We start from the raw sequence: 19,535 nt of genomic DNA, 5'->3' as shown, positions 1-19,535 counted from the left end.
CTCTACTGGGTGGTTGTTCCTCCCGCTTGATAAATAAACTACAGCTCGTACAAAATGCAGCAGCTAGAGTTCTTACTAGAACTAGAAAGTATGGCCATATTAGCCCAGTTCTGTCATCACTGCATTGGCTTCCTGTTAAACATCGTATAGATTTTAAAATCTTGCTAATTACTTACAAAGCACTAAATGGTTTAGCTCCCCAGTACCTAAGCGAGCTCTTAAAGCATTATAGTCCTTCATGTTTATTGCGATCTCAGAATTCAGGCCAGCTGACAATACCTAGAATATCAAAATCAACCGGAGGCGATAGATCCTTCTCCTGTTTGGCACCTAAACTCTGGAACAATCTTCCTAGCATTGTTCGGGAAGCAGACACACTCTTTCAGTTTAAATCTAGACTAAAAACACATCTCTTTAACCTGGCATACACAACACATTATAAATTTATATTTTCAAATCCGTTGATGGATTATTAGGCAGCATAAATTAGGTGGGCTGGAACCAGGAACACTTCCTATAACACCAGATGTACTCATTACATCAGGAGAAGAATGGCATCTACACTAATATTAGTCTTTCTGTTTTACTGTAGTCAACTGGATCCGGGCCATATCCAGGTGAAACTGAGGACTGGCGCCCTGACACGACCACAACGCAGCCCTGAAGTATCAGCAGAGATCGAGTCAACTAGATCATCCATTGTGAAGGCCTCATCGACACGACAGCCAGTAGCACAGTTCCTCAACAAACCGTCCATACCGGCGTGATGAATACGATCCTCAACTGGATGGAACTGAAATAAATACTTTGAATGGTGAGATCCTATCGGACTTATGATAGCAACCTGAATCGTAACAAAGCACTGTTCGCCAGAGGAGAACTGGCCCCCTGACTAAGCCTGGTTTCTCCCAAGGTTTTTTTTTCTCTCTATTTTAACACCTATTTGCCACCTGATGTCACCTGTTGGAGTTTGGTTTCCTTGCCGCTGTCGCCTTTGGCTTGTTTAGTTGGGGATAATTGAAATTTGACTTGACATTTGATATTCAACAGTGCTTTGATCTGCCTGCATTGACACTATTCTTTAAGAGCTGCTGTGCAGCCAGAATTATATACCATTTATCAATGTAAAGCTGCTTTGACACAATCTGCATTGTAAAAACCGCTATATAAATAAAGGTGACTTGAATTGATTTGATCACTGTTGTAAAACTTACTGCTGCTGATGTTTCCATTCCAGTCAACGCACTCCTCAATTCTGGGTCAGCAGGCAACTTAATCTCTGGCACCCTCTGCCATCAACTCAAGTTCAAAACCACGACTATGCCATCCAGCTACCAGATCCACTCAATAACTACTGGACACTATGAATATCTTGTGATGCCGTATGGCCTGGTCAACGCCCCCACCATATTCCAGGTCTTCATACATGAGGTGCTCCGGGAGTTTCTACAAAAGTTCATCTTGGTCTACAAAAAACCGCTATATAAATAAAGGTGACTTGAATTGATTTGATCACTGTTGTAAAACTTACTGCTGCTGATGTTTCCATTCCAGTCAACGCACTCCTCAATTCTGGGTCAGCAGGCAACTTAATCTCTGGCACCCTCTGCCATCAACTCAAGTTCAAAACCACGACTATGCCATCCAGCTACCAGATCCACTCAATAACTGGAAAACCTCTCAGTAAGAGACAAGTTCGTTGGAGTGTCGGCCCAATTCAGCTTCAAGTTGGTATACTTCACATGGAAAAGATTCACCTGCTGGCTCTGGAGGAATCCACCTCCTAGGGTGCCCGTGGTTGGAGCAGCACAACCCAGTTATCTCCTGGAAGACCGGCAAAATCCTGAAGTGGGGCGACACTTGTTTCATGAACAGTTTTTCCGAGTTTCCAGTTCCATTCTCTCCACGTCCTGAACATCTCTCTGTCTGTGCAACATCCATTGAAAGCCTGATCGAAAAACATTCTGTGGATATACCAACACATTACGCCCCCTTCAGTGATGTTTTCTGCCCGAAGAGTGCTTCCAAGCTGCCTCCACACCGGCCATGGGACTGCGTCATCGATCTGCTTACGAGTGAGTCAGTGCCCAAGGGAAAGATCTATCCCCTGTCAATCCCGGAGGAGAAGGCCATGGAGGATTACATCGAGGAGGCTCTGGCTCAAGGCTACATATGTCCGTTTACTTCCCCTGCTGCTTCTAGCTTCTTCTTCGTGGCGAAAAATGACGGAGGCTTGCTGCCTTGTATAGACTACCAGGCACTCAACAACATTGCCATCAAGTTCAGGTATCCCCTTCCTTTCGTCCCAGCTGTCCTGGAACATCTCCGTGGTGCCACCGTCTTCACCAAGTTGGACCTCCGCAGCACGTATAACCTTATCCGGATACATGAGGGGGACGAGTGCAAGACCGCCTTCGTGACCCCTACTGGACACTATGAATATCTTGTGATGCCGTATGGCCTGGTCAACGCCCCCACCATATTCCAGGTCTTCATACATGAGGTGCTCTGGGAGTTTCTACACAAGTTCATCTTGGTCTACATCGATGACATCCTGATATACTCCCGGAGCATGTCCGAACATCGCCACCGTGTTGCGGAGGTCCTGAAATGCTTGAGGGAGTTCCAGCTAATCCTGAAAGCAGAAAAGTGCTCATTCCACCAGCCCTCAGTGCAGTTCCTTGGCTACAACATCAACAGCAGTGGCATCCGGATGGACGAGGGGAAGGTGGACGCCATCAGGAACTGGCCATCACCCACAACAGTTAAGGACTGTTGACTCCAACGCTTCCTAGGCTTCGCCAACTTCTATCAACGCTTCATCCAAAACTACAACTCCATCACCAGCCCACTTACAAGCCTCCTCCAAAACAAGCCGAAGTCTCTGTCCTGAACACCAGCCACCACTGAAGCATTTAACATCCTGAAAGAAGCCTTCACCACCGCTCCTCTCCTGGTCCATCCCGATAGATGCCACCACAGGAGTAGGAGCGGTCCTCTCCCAGCAGCAGGGGAACCCCAGTAGACTCCATCCATGTGCCTTCTTCTCCCGCAAGCTCAACCCGGTGGAGGTAAATTACGACATCACCAACAGGGAGCTTCTTGCCATCAAGGTGGCCCTGGAAGAGTGGAGGCATTGGCTGGAGGGAGCAAGACATCCCTTCTTGGTTCTCACTGACCACAAGAAGCTGGAGTATCTACGAATGGCTAAAAGACTTAACCCTAGACAAGCACGCTGGGCTTTATTCTTCACCTGCTTCAACTTTACAGTCTCCTACCGACCTGGATCGAGAAACATCAAAGCAGACGCCTTATCATGTCTGTTTACTCCAGAAGAAAGCCCTGAAGAACCTGAAGCCATCCTCCCAGAGAAACTCATCATCAGCCCAATAACCTGGTCTGAGGAGACCATACCCTCCTCCAATGCCTCCGCCAACACTCTGCCAGGTTTCCCGCCAGGCTTGCAATACATTATCAGGACACGGCGCACTTCACTCATCCACTCTGCTCACACGTCACTAGGCACTGGCCACCCGGGGGTCAATGAAACCCTCTCGTTGCTAAAAGAATGCTTCTGGTGGCCAAAAATGGCATCTGACGTCAAAAGGTACGTACAGGGATGTAAGGAATGCACCATCTCGAAGAGTCCACGCCATCTTCCATCCGGCAAGCTCTGCGTGTGTGTGTGAGGGTGCATGTTTTATAGTCCACCGGAAGGGGATCAGGTGAGTGTATGATCAGCGCCAGGCAATGGGTTATGGGAAATGAAGTCCAAATGAGTTTAGTACTCCAGTGACGGAGCCCTCATGTGGTGATCAGAGGGAGCAACAGAGGCCGCATTTGTGACAGAGCCCCATCCCTGCTAGTGGTTCCTGAAGCAAGGAGGTGGTCGACGCCAGGGCCTTCCTCATGGGCGGGGAGCAGATCTCTCCGGATGAGCTTGATGAAAGTCATTGATGAGGGTTGGGTACAGAATTTCTTCTGCATTGACCCATGACCGTTCCTCTGGGCCATACCCCTCCCAGTCGACCAGATATTGCAGTGATCTACCCCGGCGTCTGGAATCCAGAAGTTCACGCACTTGTTAGGTCTCCTCGCCCTCGATGATAATTGAAGGGGGTCTATGGTCACCGGCCTCGTCCTGGTCCTCCTCTCCTCTCGGACCACCTGCATGCTTAAGCAAAGACACATGGAAAGTGGGTGAGATATGGTAACTAGAGTGGAGAGCCAAATGATATGAGACTGGAGAAATTTGTCTGACTATTTTGAAGGGACCCATGTACCTGGGGCTGAGTTTTCTGCAAGGTAGCTGGAGACGTAGATCCCAGGGTGATAATCAGGGTGGTGGCGGCAAGAATGATCTGCTTGTTCCTTCTGACGTCTGACAGCCCTTTGATGTACATGGGCTTCATTCTATACATTCTCACTCCTCTGTAACCAATCGTTGACTGAAGGCAGATCCAAAGGTTCTCCTGACCAGCTGAACAGAGGGGGTTGGAATCCCAGGACACATTGAAAAGATGTCAGTTCAGTGGAAGGCTTGCGAAGCGAGTTTTGGGCATATTCTGCCCAGAACAGTAAGCGACTCCAGTCCGTCTGGTTGCGATGACAGTATGATCTGAGATAACGGGTGAGTTCCTGATTAAGGCGTTCCACCTGTCCGTTGGCCTGGGGGTGGTAACCTGAATTTAGGCTGACATTAATGTTGAGTTTCTGGAAGAAAGCGTTCCAAACCCGGGAGGTAAACTGGGAACTCAGAGACAATGTCTTCAGGACGACCATAAAATCGAAATACACAATTACACAATTAAAGTGTTACCTGTGAGTTGGGCAGATCTGTTACAAAGTCTATGGTGATGTAGGACCAGGGTCGTTGAGGGATGGGTAATGGTAGAAGCAAGCCAGCTGGGGCTTGATGGGACAATTTGGTGGTTTGGCAGATGGTGCAATCTCGTATGAAAGAAATGATGTCAGTCTGTCGAGAAGGCCACCAAAAGCGATTGTTGACGAGTTGGATGGTGGCTGTGATTCCTGGGTGGCCAGCGCTAGGAGAGTCATGCACCAGCTGGATTATTCTTTTGCAAAGTGCTGCAGAGACGTACGTGCGATTTGGGGGACAATTGGGTGGAGATGGTTTTGAGCGTTTGAGCATCGGTGATCTCGGCCAGGATGAGCGTGGAAGGGAGAACGGGTTCACTAGTGGATGGAGCTTGAACTAATTTGTGTTGTCTGGAAAGAGCAGCGGCTTTAACATTCTTGGAACCTGGTCTGTATGTCACGGTGAACTGGAACCTGGTAAAGAAGAGCACCCATCTTGCCTGTTGGGGATTGAGTCTCTTGGCTGAACGTAGGTATTCCAAGTTGCGATGGTCGATTAGCACCAGGAAAGGATGTTTGCTTCCCTCCAGCCCATTGCGCCATTGTTCAAAGGCCGCCTTCATAGCTAATAGCTCGCGATCTCGTACGTCATAGTTCTGTTCTGCGGAGGTAAGTTTTCGGGAGTAGTAGGCACATGGGAGGAGCTTAGGGGGGTTGCCATGTCTTTGAGACAGTACTTCTCCAATGCCAGTGTTGGAAGCATCAACCTTGATGACAAATTCCTTCTCAGGATCGGGATAGTGCAAGATGGGGGCTGTGGTGAAGCGTTCCTTTAACTCTTGAAACGATCGTTCGGGAGCTGCAGACTGTGATAGACGACTTCCCCCCTTCTTAAGCATAGAGGTTAGTGGTGATGCGATGGTGCTGAAATTTCTTATGAAGCACCTGTAGAAGTTTACAAACAGTTTGCACTTTGGTGTCATCCATAGTGACACACTCAGAACTGATAATGTATCCCAGGAATGCAATGGATGTCTGATGAAACTCGCACTTCTCGGTCTTGGCGTAGAGCTGATGAGCAATGAGTCGTTTAAGGACGGTGCGGATATGGGTAATGTGGTCTTCAAGGGATGTGGAGTAAATGAGAATGTCATTGATGTAAACAATGACCCCATTATTAAGCAGGTCACAGAAGATGTCGTTGATAAAGGCTTGAAAAATGGACGGACTATTGACCAGCCCGAACGGCATGACCTGGTATTCGTAGTGCCCTGTCATCGTGGAAAAGGCCGTTTTCCATTCGTCCCCCTCACGGATGCAAATCAGATTTTATGCACTTCGATAGGTCGAGTTTCGTGAAATACTTGGCAGTGCGTAGCTGTTCCAGAGCGGAAGTGACTAGAGGCAGTGGATAGCGGAACTTGACTGTGATTTCGTTGAGACCCCGGTAGTCAATGCAAGGTCACAGACCGCCATCTTTTTTCTTTACAAAGAAGAAGCCAGCAGAAGCTGGGGATGTGGACGGTTGGATGAACCCCTTAGCTAGTTCCTCTTCAATGTAACTTTTCATGGCCTCAGACTCAGGTTGCGACAAGGGAAAAATTCTGCCTTTGGGTGGTGTAGTGCCGGGGAGAAGCTCTATGGCACAGTCAATAGATTGATGAGGTGGTAGTTGAGCTGCCTTGGATTTACTGAAAGCCTCGCTGAGATCGCTGTATTCGGGTGGTATGTTGGCCGTGGCGTCAGAGTGTGGTGAAGAGGAAGGGAGTGGAGATTTCTTGACTGGACCGGATTGAAGACAGTTTTTCACACAAGGATCAGACCACTGAACGATTTGGTTCTCTTCCCAGGAAATCTGAGGATTGTGTTCACGAAGCCAGGGTAGTCCGAGGAGGATGGGATTCTGTGGTGTTTTGATGATAAAAAAGCGTATCATCTGTGTGTGTAGTGCTCCAATTTGAAGTATGACGCACCAGTGGTGTAATGGACGTGGCCGGTCCCCAGGGGGTGTCCGTCTAATACTGCCACTGCCAATACAGATTCACATGGGATTAGAGGGATTCCTATTAATGAATCTGAGTCAATGAAATTAGCAGCTTCCCCTGAGTCGATCATGGCTGTAGTCTCAATACAGGTTTTATTTAAGTCAATCTTACAGATATTACAACATTAGAGGATGAATGAACTTGTACACTCACCGCAGGGGAATTCCTGGATGTGGGTCAAATGGGATAAGACGCTCTCATATGTCCCGGTTGTCCACAATACAAGCACAGCCTCTGTTGTATGCGTCGTTCCCTCTCCACTGGCGAGAGGTGTGTGTATCCAATCTGCATGGGTTCGTGATCAGATGTCGTTGGGGCAGCTGGCAACAACAAGGAGGGATTTCTGTTTGGCCGTCTCGAGTGGATCAAATTGTCAAGACGAATGGCGAGTTCAATGGACTGATCCAAATCTTTCCCCTCATCGCGGCACACAAGCTCAGACTGTAGTTTCATATTTAATCCCTTACGAAACAACAACTTCAACGTGTCATCCACCCACACAGTTTGAGCTGCGAGAGTGAGAAAGTGAGAGCAAACTCAGCCACGGTTTGTTTACCTTGGCGCAGAGACAATAGTTGTTCTCCGGCCTCCATGCCTCCCTCAGCATGTTCGAAAATCTCCCGGAATCTTTGTAGGAAGTCACTGAATGTTGAAAACTTTGGCCGCCCATCACTATTCTAAAGCCCATTCTAAAGCTTTTCCTGTCAGCAGAGAACAAACAAATGAAATACGACTCTCCTCCGTGGGGTATAGCGAGGGTTGCTGAGAGACAAATAGTGAGCATTGTAGCAGGAAACCCTTACACTTTGTGGGCGAGCCATCATATTTTTCTTTGAATGCAAGCCACTGGCTGGCGGTCGCCATTACCGGTGCAGCGTTAGTTATAGGTGTGGATACAGGCGGGCCTGCTTCAGCAGCGGGAAGACGCAAACTTTATAATGTCTTCATCAATTCCTCAGTGATGGACGTTAGCCGGGTGAGCTGCTGTTGGTGAGTAGCCAGAATACTCGCTTGGGTAGAGACCTCAATGGATAGCCGCTGGATTGGGGTCGGGCGATGTCTTCTGTAATGAGGAGTCAGAAGCCATGGGATTCATGTGCAGCTGTATTGTTGACAATCGTAGTATAACAGGCAAGGGTAAATCACCGGCAACAACAGTATCACAGACAAGGCAGAAATGTAATGAAGGGACAGGCAGGGAGTCAGATGGGCAGGCAGCAAGACGTCGTAACATAAAAAACAATCCAAGGTCGTACATGGGAAAACAATACACATAGGAAAAATGCTTAAGAAATGTCAGCCGTGGCAAAACAAGACTTTGGTGTGTGTGTGTGTGTGTGTGTGTGTGAGGGTGTGTGTTTTATAGTCCACCAGAAGAGGATCAGGTGAGCGCGTGATCAGCGCCAGGCACTGGGTTATAGGAAATTAATTCCAGACAAATTTAGTACTCCGGTGATGGAGCCCTCAGGTGGTGATCGGAGGGAGCCACAGAGGCCATATTTGTGAGAATAACTGATCAGAGATCAATTAAAACCTATAGACACTCCATTCATGGGTTTAAAGAGATCTAGTTATTATTTTGGAATGAATGTAGAAATGCTTAAAACACTTGATGCTTGATGAGATTGACTTGGTTTTGATAAATAGAACATTACATTGTTAATGTAAATTTACAAAATAGAATTGTATTTGGTTTCTTTCTTTTTTCTTTTTTGATGTACTGTAAAGTAATGTTCATTTAACAAGGAAGATGTGTCAACTTTAAGAGTAATGCATATGAATTTACAATGATTCATAAAAAAAAAAAAGTTTTTTCCCCATAATAATTTAAAAATAAAAATTCAGAGTGTTTGATGTTTGAAAGAGTGTTGTTAGTGAATATAATCTATTAATAACAAATAACCACTTTTGGTCAGTGACAAGATTCATGACTTATTCTACTTTATAACTATATCACCTGTTCATTTTTGTTTCTGCCATTCTTTGCAGCAAATTATGTGTTTGGGTAAACACATTTACAAAGACCGCAAACCCAAATAAAAAGGCAAGAGTCAAACTGCCTGACTAAATTAAATACTGATCACCATAATGGTGACCAACTATTTTCAATAATACAACATCTAAACCTCTGTTAATTCTCAAAAAGAACTTCTGCTAAGATCTTGAGAGATTTAATATCTTTTATTCATAAGTAACTGTATTTTATACACATTTTTTCCTCAGTAAAGACGGGTGCACAGAATTTTGGCCATGATTTGGTCATCTGAGACAAATCTTGAGAATCCTAAAATTTTCCTATAATCCTAGGCTAAAATCTGTAGTCTTTGGCACACGGTGTGACTTCTCCTGTGACAAAGGTCAAATTGTCTTAGTTTTTCAAGACAAGTCGTGATCAAAATTAATGCTAGAGATGTCTTTGTTAGCCACTATTTTAGTCCCGCGTTTCATGCAGCTCACAGTCACCAAACTTGTGTGGGTTGATTATGTAATACTCTGTACAAGCTTTTATGCACGCATCCGTTTTTAACGTGTCTTGACTGTCATACAGTCTGACATAAATTACAGTTACATTTATTTTGTAATTAAAGTATGTAACGCCATAATGTTCTCAAAAGTTTAGCACAAAACATTATTTATAGTCAAGTCAAGTCAAATTTATTTATATAGCGCTTTTACAATTGGTAATTGTTTCAAAGCAGCTTTACATATTAGAAGCACAACAGTTTCATTTATACATTGTTTGTAGAAGGTTTTTTAGTCTCACTTTATGTTAAGTGGCCTTAACTACTATGTACTTACATTAAAAAATTAGTACAATGTAGTTATTGGGTTCATATTGAATTGCAAAACACTTTTGCTGCTATTGAGGTGGATACGGGTAAGGTTAGGGAAAGCTTTGGTGGTATGGGTAGGTTTAAGGGTGGGTTAAGATGTAAGGGATGGGTCAAAAGTGTAATTATCAATGTAATTACAGAAATTAATTACAGATGTAATTACATGCAAGTGTTTTTAAAATATAAGTACAATGTAAAAACATGTATTAACAGAATAAGTGTATTGTATCAAATGATTAATTTAAATGTAAGTACATAGTAGTTAAGGACACTTAATATAAAGTGGGACAGGTTTTTTAAATGTCCTCATAATGTTGGGACAAAACATTTTAGAACATTATTGGAACACCCTCTAAACATTCAGAATGACAACTAACTTTAAATGAATAAGGTTGTGTGTGCTGTTTCAAAAGAACATCATTGAATGTGGGAAAGTTTTGTAGCCTATACATACATGAGTTTTTCCTTGTAAGTCTCTAAACTTTGAGTCCTAGCATCATGTAAATCTCTCTTAAAAGGGCGGTGATCAGGCCCTCATTGATGAAATGAAAGATTTGAGTATGTGGTTTGTTTTTTATCAGCAATTGTGAATCATGCAGAATACATTTAACGGCATCATTAAACATTCCACCCACATGTAGAAATATCAAACATGTTTGTACAGAAACAGTTACAGTAATAATATAGAAAACATCACATCACTTTGCTGATCCTTCATTTGTTAATTTGTCAAATAAATCTTTTACCACTTTGCAAATGTCTGTGTTCATGTGTTTCATTTTGCTAAAGCTTGTGAATCAGGGACATCAACTTCTTAGAAGGAACATGTGGACGGAAGTTTGCTTTTTTTTATTCCTGTACATCGCATGCAAACATTATTATGGCATTTTAGGGGATATTTGGGGACATTAAGACTGATCATGCAAAACCGAGAAACTGTTTATTAAAGTAACTTTATTAAAATAATACAACTAATTACATTTTGATTACTTTTCTAAATTTCTAATGAACGTTTTCAGCTGTTAATCATTTTCATACATTTAAACCATGGGTTAACTTTAACTCTGATTACAGTCAGACTTTCAAAATCCTTCATCATTTAAATTAAAATTATAATAATTAGATTGTAAAGCCCACCCAGATAGCAAGCAACCATTGAGACAATGTTAATTCAATGTTAATGTGTCAATGTTAACCGCATTGAATCAACATTACTTTTGCACCCACAATTAATGTTGAAAAAATTCCATCCAAAATCAATGGTAATGGCACTGAATCAATGTTACAAAGTGATGTTGGTTCAACATCATTCTTGCACACGCAGAAATTGAAACACAACTACAACTGACTTAAAGCCACACAGCCTGAAATCAACCAAAGATAAAGGAAGACAATACATCTCTCAAGATCTCAGCAGAAGTTATTTTTGAGAATTTACAGAGGTTTAGATGTTGATGTTTTATTGAAAATCTTCGACCATCATTATGGTGATCGGTGTTTTCTTTAGTTGGGCAGTTTGACTTTTGGCTTTTTATGTGAGTTTGTGGTCTCAGTGTGGTAACACTGAGATTTACAAAACATAATTTACAAAGAAAGCCAAAAACAAAGATGATCAGGTGATACAGTTTTGTAATTACAGCATCTACAAGTATATAACTGTAAGGAGGAGTCAGAAGCCATGGGATCCATGTGCAGCTGTATTGTTGACAATCGTAGTATGACAGGCAAGGGTAAATCACCGGCAACAACAGTATCACAGACAAGGCAGAAACGTAACGGAGGGACAGGCACAGGGTCGGGGCTGGCAGCAGACAGAACAAGCAGTATCCAGATAAACAGGCAAGGAGTTAGATGGGCAGGCAGCAAGACTGAACAGAATAACAGAATAAACAATCCAAGGTCATACACGGAAAAACAATACACATGGGAAAAATGCTCAGAAATGTCAGCCGTGGCAAAACAAGACTTCGCGGTGTGTGTGTGTGTGTGTGTGTGTGAGGGTGTGTGTTTTATAGTCCACCGGAAGGGGATTAGGTGAGCGTGTGATCAGCGCCAGGCACTGGGTTATGGCAAATGAAGTCCAGACGAGTTTAGTACTCTGGTGACGGAGCCCTCAGGTGGTGATCAGAGGGAGCCACAGAGGCCGCATTCGTGACAATAACTGATCAGAGATCAGTTAAAACCTATAGACACTTGATTCATGGGTTCAAAGTGATCTTCGCCTCCCAGCGAAGACGCTCAGAACCACAGTTTCGAAACAAATGTCTAGTGAAGCTTCAAAGCTTCATGAAGCAGTGTTTCAAAAGCACCCATCACTACTGTCTACTCTCTGATCAGTTTTTTTACATATAGAAGTTTTAATTAGACATTAATAGCATTTTGTATATTTTACTTTCAATAAAACATTTGCAATGGGTTTGTAAAAGGTGTTTTTATTGCATTTACACTGTTCTGACCAGGATTCAAACTCAAGGCGACAGCATACTTGTTGAGAACAGTATCCACTCCCCCTCACTTTTTCTTGTTTGACACAAACCACATTGTTACGACCATCTAGGGGTCGGCCGCAACAGGAAGAGGAAGAAATGAGTCTCACTACCAGAGAGAGATTCCAAAAAAGAAAAGATTTATTTCTTAAAGAGGGTTTAGGGTCAGGGGCAGGCAAGGCCAAAATAACAAACAGAAGAATCCTTTTGTTTAAACCTCTACAATTCCTAATTTGAAAATAAAGAAAACAAAATACACTTTAAACTCAGTTTTAAACTTAAATCTCCCTAACCAAAAACAATATGAAAATATGTACAAAATAAAATGGCGTCAGACCCCCTACATCCCTCAATTAGGCAAATATATATACAAAAGTATTTACAGGTAATATTTACAGAAGTCCGTAGCAAACAAAACAGAATCAGAATCCAGAATCGATAGTCAAACAGGCGTAGGTCAAGTAAACAAGAAATATCAACAATCAAAATACTACAGTCACTCTCACAAATACAAACTCCAAATAATCACTTACAATCAATCTCTCTGGAACGACACTCTAGACTAACAAACGATACGAATTAATGATGAGTTACGATCAATGACCCTTCAGTGTGTTTGGGGCAGTCTTTATATCTGGTTCAGGTGAGGATGAGAAAAAATTGCAGCCTCCAACAAGTTATCACAAGTCACTGCCCATCTGTAATACAAACATGCATAGGCACATACACAGAGAGAGAAAATACACAAGACAAACAAAGGACAACAGGATGGGATAAATGAATCAATAACTCTGCTCATAACACACATGTAGGTTATAATTCGTCCAAAACTTGTTTCGAAGCCTCGACACAATATGGCACATTTGCTTCAATTGTTTCAGTGTTTTACAAAGCTTCGCTCCACCCATCACTCTCTTATCCCGCAATGCATGCTGGGAGCCCTGAGTTTTATACTATGGTTGGTCCCAGCATGGATTGTGGCATGGATCCATTGCTGAGATTCATATGCTGATTCTTACATATATATATATATATATATATATATATATATATATATATATATATATATATGTATATATATATATATATATATATATATATATATATATATATGTGTGTGTGTGTGTGTGTGTGTGTGTTAAAGTTTTTTCCCATAATTACTGTATTTTATTACACATTTTTTCCTCAGTAAAGGCGGGTGCACACAATTTTGGCCATGATTTGGTCATCTGAGACAAATCTTGAGAATCCTAAAAGATTCCTATAATCCCGCGTTTAATGCAGCTCACAGTCACCAAACTTGTGTGAGTTGATTATGTAATACTCTGTACAAGTTTTTATGCACGCATCCGTTTTTAACGTGTCTTGACTGTCATACAGTCTGACATAAATTACAGCTGAGATCGCACAGTGTGACATGAGGATCATGTTCGTATAGTCTGTCAAGCAACAATGGTAAAGGACTATTATAAATTGCACAAAGTGCACCTGTCTTAACTGTAAATGATTACAGTTACATTTATTTTGTAATTAAAGTATGTAACACCATAATGTTCTCAAAGGTTTAGCACAAAACATTATTTATACATTGCTTGTAGAAGGTTAAAAACAACAGTAGTTGACCAAAGTGCTGTACATATAAAAGGGTCATAAAACAAACAAAGGAAACAAACAAAAAAACCCACAGCTCTCAGACTGTATTAAATGCCAAAGAATAAAAATATGTTTTAAGACTAGTTTTAAAAGCAGTTAAATTAGGGGCCATCCTCACAGACAAACGTAGTGAGTTCCAGAGTTTAGGGGCAGCTACTGCAAAGGCACAATCACCCCTGTGCTTTAGTCTTACTCTAGGAACTGTCAGCAGCATATGATCGACAGACCTCAGAGACCTTGATGGGATGTGTAATTGTATAAGGTCAGAAAGGTAAGTTGGTGCTAGGCCATTTAAAGATTTATAAGCAAGCATTAAAACCTTAAAATCAATCCTAAAATGAACCGGAAGCCAATGTAGCGAAGACAATATGGGCGAAATATGTTCGTGTTAAAAGTCGAGCTGCTGCATTTTACACTAACTGCAAGCGTGAGAGAGAGGCCTGGTTAACACCAACATAGAGAGCATTACAATAGTCTAAGCGTGATGAAATAAAAACATGTATAAGCCTTTCAAAATCATTAAATGACAAAAAAGGCTTAACTTTAGATAAAAGCCTTAACTAACAAAAACTTGACCTGACTACCGAGTTTATCTGTTTGTCAAGTTTAAAATCTGTATCCATTATTACCCCCAGATTTTTAACAGTGGATTTAACATAGGGAAGCAAGGAGCCCAAATCAATGTTAGAGGTCTTATTAGTACAGTTTGGATCAAATATAATGATTTCAGTCTTGCTATCATTAAAATGTAAAAAATGTAAGGCCATCCAATCCTTAATGTCTTTGAGACAGTCAAAAATAAGTTTTAAAGGACTGGCATTTTTCCGCTTTAGTGGCACATAAATTTGCATAAATCTGCATAACAGTGAAATGAAATGTCATATTTCCTGAGAATTGACCCTAATGGGAGCATATACAAGGAGAACAGCACTGGGCAGAGAATAGAGCCTTGACGGACTCCAAATGGAAGGGGTGCTGATGAGGAAACAGAAAAAGTCCTGTCTGATAAGTATGACCTGAACCACTTCAGAGCAGTACCATTAATACCAACAAAATGTTCCAAGCGGGAAAGTAAGATATTATGATCAATGGTGTCAAAAGCAGATGTGAGATCTAAAAGCATACGAATTGCTGAGTCTCCTGAGTCAGTAACCATTAAAAGGTCATTAAAAACCTTTAAAAGTGCCGTTTCTGTGCTATGAAGAGCTTTAAAACCAGACTGATATACTTCTAAAATTGAATGTCTATCTAAGAAAGATTGCAATTGTGTACAGACTATTTTCTCTAATTTTTTAGAAAGGAAGGGGAGTTTAGAGATTGGTCTATAATTAGACAGAACCGTCGTGTCCAGGTTGGATTTTTTTTATCAGAGGTTGGACCACAGCATGTTTAAAATCTAGTGGAACAACACCTAAGGTCAAACTGCTATTTATAATTTCTTGAACTACAGGCCCAATGGAATCAAAAATCTCTTTTAAAAGACGAGGTGGAACTACATCTGTAGGACAGGTAGAGGGTTTCAGCTGAAGAATAATATCTTTCAAAAGAGAAAGAGACGCAGGTGTTACAACAGAGACACGGAGACTGAAGTAGAAGCAATCCAGTTAAGTATTTATTCACAAGTAGTTGAGCACAGAGTGATAACAAGCAGATATAGCGTGATGAGAGATGAATGGGATATAATACTGTCCTTTTAAACTTGCAGATGCTGGATGAGAGATGCAATGGAGGGAGACGATGGAGACACTCACACACACAGGTAGGTTTGCACACGGGGGAGACCAGGAGACGAAGGAGATGAAGGAGATCGCTGGAGCAGGTAGGTAAGTAGTTTGGGAGTCCTTAAGGTAAGCATACATATGTCATAGTGCGAACGAGACCGGACAGTGAGTGTGTGTGAGTGTGGTGGCTTTATGGTGCTGGTGATTGCAGAGTTAATGACGTGCAGGTGGCGGTGATTAGAAGGCTGGTGATTGAGTGCGTGGGTACTGCAGTGAGGTGGAACCTGACGTGTCTGTGACAGCAGGCTCAAACTGGTTAAAATCAGCTGAGCAAGTGATCAGGGCAGGGGTCCACAGAAGGAGGTATAATGTGTGTTCTGATAACTGATACCTTATCCACAAAAAATTGTAAAAACCTCTTGCAAGTGTCAGAGGACACATCAGAAAAAGTAGGTTGAGAAGCGTTTACTACAGAATTAATTGTGCTAAAAAGAGCTTTAGGTTTATGAGAATTTTTAAGAATAACATTAGATAAATACTTTGTTTTCTCAGCTTTAACAGTTTTTTGGTATTTGTACCAAGTCTCCTTTAAGATGTCACATCATAGTATGATTAATTTAAATGTAAGTACCATGGACGTTTCCTCCGAATAGGCAAAGGAGGCAGTGCCTCCTCAAAAAAATAGGATAAGAAAATAATCCATATTACATATAAAACAAATATTACAAATATTACAAATTATGACATTAAAAAGAGCGCAAGTCACGCGTATTTCTAAAGAAACAGTGCACAACAGCGACCCCTGCATGTAAAGTTACACAGAGGAATCATGCCTCCCTTTTGCTCTTATAGGAATCCATAGAAAATCATCAGACCCCCGGCGTGCGGTGGGATTGTGGGGGGTAATTGAGAATGAATGGGGGAAAGTCATGTGAGAGGAGGCAATGTCTCCATCGCGCTATGATTGGATGTAATTGGTTATGATTAGATATGATTGGTTTGTTTTTTGCATGCCACCTCTTGTTGACGTGCGCGTTCTGCGCCTCAGTTTGACTGAACAAAAATGATGGCGTCAATGGGAAGACTAATTGAAAAGTAAGTAAACAGATCACCCAGTTAGATATCACTGCTTTATGTCACGTCAAAATCAAACTTGAAATGGACTGAAAGCATGATGACTGCGGGGTTTTTAGTGCAATCAGTTTGGTGAAATTAAAATGCATCTTCGTGTCTGTGACAGAAGGTGTTTAAGGAGCATGACTGATGATCCAACATAGTTAAAAAGAAAAACATCAATACACAAATAAAATATATTATTTAAATTATTATTGCCTTTAGTTAGTATTTTGGAATGAATGTAGAAATGCTTAAAACACTAACTTGATGAGATTGACTTGGTTTTGATAAATAGAACATTTATTACTATAGTTACATTGTTAATTTAAGATTACAAAATAGAATTGTTTTTGGTTTCTTTTTTTCTTTTTTGATTTAATGTAAAGTAATGTTTATTTAACAAGGAAGACGTGTCAACGTTAAGAGTAATGCATGAATTTACATTGATTCATAAATAAATAAAAAATGTGCCTCCTCATTTCAGAACACCATTGCACGCCACTGGTAAATACATAGTAGTTAAAGCTAAAAGTAAAAGTGGGACCAGTCTTTTAAATGTCCTCATAATTCCTTGAATGTGGAAAAGTTTTGTAGCCTATACATACTTTGAGTCCTAGCATCATGTAAATCTCTCTTAAAAGGGCGGTGATCAGGCCCTCATTGATGAAATGAAAGATTTGAGTCTGTGGTTTGTTTGTTTTATCAGCAAATGCGAATCATGCAGAATACATTTAACGGCGTCATTAAACATTCCACCCACATGTAGAAATATCAAACATGTTTGTACAGAAACAGTTACAGTAATAATATAGAAAACATCACATCACTTTGCTGATCCTTCATTTGTTAGAAGAAGAAGAAGTTTTATTAATATAGTGCCTTTCCATAGCTCAAGGTCGCTTCACATAGTGCTATACAATATTTGCACATCCACATACACAATACAAACACAGAAGGCCAGATTTAGCCACATTATTCAAAATACATATTGAAAAGATATGTTTTTAGCTGTCTTGAAGGTAGGCAAAGATGATATATTACGAAGTGTAAGGGGTAGCAGATTCCATAATCTAGGAGCATTACCTCTAAATGACCTACCACCTACAGTGGACAGCCGAAAATGAGGAATGTACAAAACACCAAGCTCAGATGATCTGAGTAGGAGTGGAGTAGGTCAGACAGTTATGGAGGCGCAAGACCATTTAATGCCTTAAACGTTAGAAGTAATATCTTAACCCTCTGGAGTCTGAGGCTGATTTGGGGTCCTGGAGAAGTTTTGACAAAGTATATACAAAGATACAGGTGCTGGTCATATAATTAGAATATCGTGAAAAAGTTCATTTTTTTATTGTAAATTATTTTTTAAAATGAAACTTTCATTTATACTAGATTCCCTACATGTAAAGTACACGAGTTCTGCAGCCCTTTGTGCACAAGCCTTTCTCTTGACGCATCTCTCACAAGTTTTGCACTTTCTCTCAACATATTCTGCCATTTTGGGCCAATAAAATCTACCTCTTGCCAGCTCCAAAGTTCTTTCATACCCCATGTGCCCTGTTTCATCATGGACTCCTTCAAGAGCTCTGTCTCTGAAATTGGGGGAACCACTAGCTGCTTGTATTTTTGCCCATACTAATCAGACACCATACGATGTAGTACACCATCTACCAAGCTTAGTTGGGACCTTTCCCTCAGCATTAGACTCACTTCTTTGGATTCTTTGAGTCTATCTGCCTGAGTTAATATCTCCCCAGACACCACAAGGTCAATTACCCTTCCAATGGCTACATCTTCTCTTTGCAAATTGTACCAATCTGTGTAAGTCATACTGGGTAAAGTAGTTTGTCCAGGCCAGTCCTCAGGTTCTAAGAAATCATCAGGGACAACAGCGCCATTGCAAAGAAGCATCTCGACAGTGGGACTTGGAATAACTCTGCCTTCCAGCAGGTCTCCCTCCTCACACGACTGTACAACATACGTCTCGCAACACACTGAATGTCGTATACACACAGTTTTGATTGCTTCATGATCAGTGTTTTCAAACTCAGTTGCTGCACATTTTGCTCTGCTTATCAAGTTTGCTACACGTCTATCTGTATGGCCTCAGCATCATCCAAAAGTGGTTCTTGAGGACGACGAGAAAGCCCATCCGTGTCGACATTAGTTTTGCCCGCTCTATACTTAATATCAAAACATACATAGACAGAGCTGCGAGCCACCTATGGCCAGCGGCATTCAATTTAGCCGTTGTGAGGATGTACACTAATGGGTTGTTGTCAGTTAACACAGTAAATTTTGTGCCATACAAGAAATCGTGAAATTTTTCACACACAGCCCATTTGAGTACTAAGTACTCTAGCTTGTGCACTGGGTAGTTTTTCTCACTCTTAGATAGACCACGGCTGGCGTAGGCGATAGCTCTAGTCTTTCCATCTTGAACTTGATATAAAGCAGCGCCTATGCCAGTGATGCTGGCGTCGGTGTGTAAAATGTACAGCAACTTCCAGTCCGCAAAACCTAGAACTGGCACAGTTGTAAGCTTCTGAATGATAGTGTTGAAAGCAACTTGACACTTATCGTTCCATTTCCCAGCTAAGGATTGCGCTTTACTCCTAACCCGGTACCCAGTTTTTTCAAATCCTCAAAATCATCTGGAGAGACACGACATGTGCGCTCTTTGAAAGGAATATGTTCAATTAGCTCTATTCGATGTGCCATGCCTGACACTCGTCCCACATCTAGATCATGCTTTGCTTCACGGTTTAAATGGGAGAAATGGGAGAATCATTAAAATTGAGTGTCACAGGGTCTTCCGCCTTTACCAAAAGACTTGCCATCAGGGAAGTGGTATCTTGTGAAGTG

The sequence above is a fragment of the Megalobrama amblycephala genome, linkage group LG3, assembly GCF_018812025.1.
Source record: "Megalobrama amblycephala isolate DHTTF-2021 linkage group LG3, ASM1881202v1, whole genome shotgun sequence".
NCBI classification, from domain to species: domain Eukaryota; kingdom Metazoa; phylum Chordata; class Actinopteri; order Cypriniformes; family Xenocyprididae; genus Megalobrama; species Megalobrama amblycephala.
This window is presented reverse-complemented; position numbering follows the sequence as displayed.